Here is a 6446-nt window from a genome sequence, read left to right on the forward strand (position 1 = left end):
ATATTTACAAATTATTGGGGCCGGGGAGATGGCTCGGTGGAATAAGTACTTCCCTGGCAAGTGCAAGGGCCTGAGTTCAATCCCTGGTTCCACAAAAAAAAAACCCAAATTATTATCTGCCAAAGGGCATCCAAGTTAACATAAAAACTCAGCATTAAGAAAACAGCCCAAAGGCTATACTTTCAGGGATCATTTCTATAGTACGTTACAAGAAAACAGCCCAGATTTGAACAACCAATTCACCAAGAAGATGCACAGGTAATAAGTACTGTATATGCTTGAAAAGAAATGATGCTCCATTTCAGTAGTCTTTAAGTAAATGCAAATTAAAATGCAACTAGGTGCCAGTGTGTAACTCTTAGACTGACTCAGAAGAAAACGGTTATTTATAGTAGACACTTTAATAAGTGCTTCTCCTGTCAGGTCTGAGTCCTTCTCGGTGCTGCATGCATTTGCTCGGTTGAGCTTCCCAGTAACCCTGTAAGATGAGGCAGTCATGATTGTGTTCGCAGACATAGGCCTGAGGCTGGGTTACCATAAGTTGGCTGGGGTGGCTTGCACAGCTGTAAAGGAGAGTACTACCTCAGAGCTATCCAGACACTTGAGACTGTACTATAGTATTGGTTTGTTTGCTCGCAGGACTGTTAAATTCATGTTGGTCATCATTTCCCAAATATTTTAAACAAATTACCAATATCTCTTTCTCAGATACACTCATAAAAATAAATATTTCCATTTTGGAAACAATAGTATTTTGATTTCTGTCCCTGTCACCCCTGGTTTTCAAACTCTGCCCACTAACATAGTAAGGAAAGTATCCCCAGAAAAACGTATGTTTTGCCCAACAGCCAGGCACAGTTCAGGTGGGGATGAAACCAGTTCTAACTGGGACCAAAGCAACTCCATGCAGAGAGCCCTTCCTGGTCCTTGTTGCAGCCCAGGAGGTTTATATTTGTAATCCCATATAAAAGTTATTGGGATTCTAGTGAATTAGTTCCAGTTTACCACTTTCAGTGTAACCCATGGCAAGAATAAAGACACTGAGGCATATTTGTACTTATGGAAAGCCAACGGGTCTTAAATCCATGATGATGGCTACCTGGAACAAAGGCCTCTACCCAGGGCCAAACCTGGGTTTTATTCATTCATGAAGAAGTGCATAGCTTAAGGTGACTGACTGTGAGAACGGCGAAAAGTAGGTGAGTGCTGTGAGCTGGGTGGGTAGGAGCCTGAAATCACCTCTGCAATGTGCAAGAGAAGGATATGCAGAAAGAGTAGCCTGTGTAACACAACTGAGATAGTATCTAGTGTTTGGGTTGGTGCTTCAGCCCTGATGTGTAATCTTTCAAGCCCCAGGAAAGTCACGATCTCTATCTCAAGACCGAAGCAGGGCGCACTGGCTCTTCATCCCACCTTGTCCAGGCTTACACAAGGTAACAGTGGGGGTCCAGGGAAACACGCCTGCCATCTTCAAAACTACCCCCAGTGCCTCAACTGTACTGGTGTGCATTGCTTAAAGCCAACTGAAGGTATAAGGAAAAGACCTAGCCAGCTGTGTATATAGCAATACATGGAAATAGGGACAGGTTCAGCCAAAATGGAAAGAAACAGTTCCTTCAAGGAGAGTCATCCAGCTGGTCTTCCACAACTGCTTGGTGCTGCTAGTGTTTTTTATTACCGTGGATGCCCCGCTCACTTGATGTTTATGTTGTCACTGTCCCACTGACTCTGTTGGCAAGAGAGAATGCCAGCCCTGGGGGTAGCCTGCAGTGTGGGGTCTGACTGATAGTAATCAACCGTGTCATCTAAAAAGGCACCAAATATTTTTATTCTGTAAGAGAAGCCTCATTTGGGACTTTAGTGACAGTTGTGATAAAAAATCAAATGTCTGGAATTCATGACAATAGCAACAAAGGTCAGAAGCTATACCATCCTGTGCTTGCAGCCATCAAAAATCAAATATTTAATTTTTAAGTGTTAGAAATACAAGGTTTTGACCTTTCAGTTCACATAAACTGAAGCTACTGTTGCTATAGCAATGATTTCCCACCTACATAAAATTTGAGTTGCAGACAATTCTTTCTGAAATACAATTTTTAAAACTACACAATGAATCAGCATAGGCATCATAGCCCAGAAGTAATTCTTCAGATGGGAGAAAAATGATTTATTTTTCATAACTACATGAATAGAAGAGTGAAAACTCAACTACAAGTCTAATTTGATTTATGGAAATAACTCAGGAGTTGAAAGTTGACATTTTAAAAAAGCATGATATTCTGGAAACAAAAACTTAAACAGGTTTCTGTTCAGCTATTTATAAAATGGTTATCAGAAAATTATATCACCAGGCTTGCCTGCCATGCTGGCCTCGCGCCTGGGATGTTCTGAGATGGCAATTGAGACTGGGTATGGTGGCGCACACCTATAATCCCAGCTCTTGGGAGGCTGTAAACAGGCGGATCACTACAAGTTGGATCTAGTAGTGAGACCCTGAACATTCTGTAGACCCTTCCCTAAAAAATACAAAATATATATATATATATGTATATATATATATATATATATATATATATAAAATATAAATTGGGCTGAGTGTGATAGCTCAAGCCTGGGAGGCTGAGGCAACAGGGATCCTTCTGAGTTTGAGGTCAGCCTGTACTACATAGAAGACCCTGACTCAAACAAAAAATTTAGGGAATTTGACTGGCCTTAACAGATCCAAAAGCTACCACTCTTGTCGCATACTCTTGCTTTATCTTGGTCTTAACTATCCAGCAGAAAAGTATAAAAACGAAGTATAAGAAGTAAAGCCATGCTGTTATGTTGAGCTGTAGGGGACTCAGGTCAACAATTTCTGATATTGCCAGTCAAGTGGAAGACCCAATACTATTTTGGCCTACTAGACTCTTTTGGAATATATTTTGCTGAGTTAACAGACTTACAATATTCAAATGACAGAACTAAACCAAAAAGGGGATACAGATGAATGTCCATTCTGTATCTGTGTATTCAGGGTGGTTAGGATAGATATATAGTTACATTCTCTTAATGAATAGAGGGATTTGTTCTAATAGTGTTTGTAAATAGGATATCATGTGCGCATCTTGTACAGCAGATAACCACCAGGAAGAGAGTATGCAATGTGTTAATTATTGAAACTGTCCTACCAATTTGATTTAAAAAAAAAAAAAAAAACATAATGAATGACTGAGTGGAGGCAAATTGCATCTGAAACAACCTGCCTTGCTATGGCTTTCCCTTATTTTTATGCTCCTGTGCTCCCATATTTTGACATTTTTCTCAGTTTAAGTTATACTTTTAACTAGGAAGAGTTTGATTAACTTTTAGCCCATTTTTTTGGAATGTGTTGTAAAAAATGACTGCTCTTTAGTATTTAAAAAAAAATTAGTAACTATGATCATTTATGTTTACCATGTACTAAATAAGATATTTCGCTTTTGGAGGCTGATAGTGCAATAAAATCTGTAAAGCGCTCTGTAAGTCTAGTAGAAAAAAAAAATTAAAAATGAACAATTCATGCAGCACAAGTAAACAGCTCCCAGTCTTTAGAACTATTTTGCAATGTAAGCACTTTAAAATATTTAATTCCTTATAAGAAAATAATGAATAAGTCAATAAAAAATGCACTTGTGATAGAAATGGTGAAAGTTGCTACAAAAAACAGAAGTGACCACTTAAAAGAAAGGCCAGCTGGAAATATCTTATTCACCTATTAGACTGGCACATCTAAGCCCATAAGACCCCGTGTTAGACGCAGGGAATACTCTTTCACCACTGGCGGCTGTGTAACTGATGAAAGTAGTCACCATATAATTTCATATACCATCAGTTTTACATACCTACTGCTTTGTAGTACAAACAAAATAGTATTGATACCAGGCTTCTAAAGATGGACAAGATGTTCTTCAGAGTGTTGTTTACCCATGTGTGCGCAGACACGTGTTAGCAAAAACTGCCTGAGCATCTTTCAGTAATGGACTTTTATAGCAGAGTAAGACACATGTAGAAATTGATCTGTATGTTATATGGTCCAAAATTGATTAAAGCGGACAACATGTTTTTACAACGGTTTATATACTAACACATATGTAGTTATACTTTTCTATTTAAAATATCTGGTAGGACAAAAAAAATATTTCTGTGTTTTACTGGGTCTTGATGAGGAATCTCCAAGACAGAAAGGGATTTTCCTTTTCACTTTAAATCTGTTTTGTTGAAAAAAATTTAAACATCTACACTATGCATTGTTAAAAACCATTTGGCTTGGTAACTACAACTAAGGAAGTCATTTATCTTGAAATAATTTTGAAAAGCTTGTCTTTTGTTTCTTCATAATTTAATTTCTCAATGAAAGACTTGGTACCAACATTTACTTAAAAGAGTATTGCAATTCAGCCAACGAAGTTTCAGTCCCCAGGATTGCACTGCACTGACCTGACACTCCCTCTGTGCCTAGGCAGTGTGTACATTGAAAACCATAAAGGTGGTCACGTTGTTTAGTTCTGTAATTCTGTTTCTTTTTCAAGGTGAAGAATATTAAATCACTCTTCATAATAGAAAATGAATACAATACAAATGCTTAGTGATTGGCTTGTGGTGATATTACAGAATAGACTGTCAAGTGGCTTTTTTTTCTTGAATGTCCATTCTTGGTATTAACAATGTGAGCAGCTAGTGCAGAGGGGTAAACATGTGTACCTTGATGGAAACTTGGGTGCAGGAAAGAGAACTAAAGATGGTGTTACTTCTCTTTTAGGATGTGTTTATTTTTTAAAAATTAATTTACACATTTATTTTAATTGAGAATAAAAACAATACATTTATCATATATATGTTTTATAATAGTTCATTATGGAATGACTAGGTCATTAATATAATTCCTCACAGTTTTTTGTAATAAAAACACTTGATATTTTTACATTGGCATTACCTTTATGAAGTATATATTCATGTATTTTGCTATTTTTGGCCTTTGCTCAGAGCCAAATCCTTAGCCCTTTAAAAAAAATTTTTTTTAATTTATTTTGATACAGACTCACCAGGTTGCCCAGGCTGGGGTCAAATTTGACGGTTTTCCTGCCACAGCCGTCTGGAGTGCTAGAATAATGAAGCTTTTAAAATTGTTGAATACAAGTACCGGGAAGATACAATTCGTGAAAAGATTCACCAACTAAAGTTAAATAAGCAAAAATTCAATACAAAATACTGCCACGCATCACAATAGTGTCAGCACCACAGCACACACCTGGCTGAGAGAGTCACTCGGTGCAAGTGTGGGGCTTGCAGTCGTGTGCCGCCACACCAGCTATCATATCGCATTTGAAGTCTATAGCTGAGAATAATCAGGCCTGTGCTATGTAATAGTTACATACTGTTATGAGTTATAGGTATATTTGTAATTGTCACTAAGAATAATTAATAGTCACAATTTCTCTACTCAAAAGCGCATACTCTGCTTTGTTGGTCATAAGAATATTGCAGCCTTGCCAGTTTCGGGGCTGCTGATCGGTGGCTCTGTGACTGCTGGCACACCTTTGGGTTCGCCAAGGCTTTGAAAGTGAGCTCACTACTCCCACACAGTGGAGGCTGTGAAGTTGTGGCATTTCCCTTCTTCCCAGCACTGGGCCTCGAGGTTCAACTGTCGCCTGTGAGGGCGGGCTTGGAGCTGTGGAACATGCACCCCCTCCTTGGTGGTGCCCACAAGGGTCCTCTTGGTGCATTACTCCAAGGTGATGCCCCCATTGTTATCATTTCCTTTATGCCTGTGACATAAAAGAAAATGAAGAACCGCTATCAGCAAACTGCATATTTATTTCTATAAATTAGTGTCTCACAGAAGTTTGTTGATGATCTACTTGCATGTTGCATTTTGTTCAGAATTCACTATTCCGTAGGTGAATTTAGCTGCAATAGTGTAAACAGCAAACTAAATCCATTGTTAGAGACAGTATATTAAGGGACTATTGAATGTTAAGGCAACAACTCAGGGTTTTTTTTTTTTTTGTTTTGAGACCGGGTTTTACTGTGTGGTGTATGCTGTCCTTGAACTCAGGCAGTCCACCTGCCTCAAGGTGTGCACTACCACACCTCGCTAACAACTTGTTTGTATAGAAAAGAAAGGAAAATCAGAGCCCCAAGAGACAAGAATGGACAGGGACAGCCATAGTTTCCAAGTGGGTGGTTCATTTTATTAATTTTCATGATTGCCATGATGAAATAGAATATGATGGTGCTGTGCAAAGATAGAAGAATTAGTAGTCACGGGCTTTGGAGCCTGCTCACTTGAGTTTAGCAAGAGTTTCAAGGTCCCTAGGCAGTGTGGGTCTGTCTGGGCCCAAAAGCAGCTAAGAAGACTCAGAGTGGACCCTGGACTTCCTCCCCCGCTATCATCAGGCCCCTTCCTGCAGTGTTGGTGTCCTCTT

The 6446-nt window shown here is 38.8% G+C and overlaps 1 protein-coding gene and 1 pseudogene across 7 annotated transcripts in view; both read left to right on the forward strand.

Annotated features, from left to right (window-relative positions):
- The window catches only part of Plekha5 (pleckstrin homology domain containing A5), a 253614-nt gene that overhangs the window by 75878 nt on the left and 171290 nt on the right, over nucleotides 1–6446 (forward strand). The gene's annotated exons all lie outside the window — the stretch shown is intronic.
- LOC111815203 lies at nucleotides 171–260 on the forward strand (annotated as a pseudogene).

This window comes from Octodon degus, unplaced genomic scaffold (genome assembly GCF_000260255.1).
Source record: "Octodon degus isolate 3935 unplaced genomic scaffold, OctDeg1.0 scaffold00012, whole genome shotgun sequence".
Lineage (NCBI taxonomy): Eukaryota > Metazoa > Chordata > Mammalia > Rodentia > Octodontidae > Octodon > Octodon degus.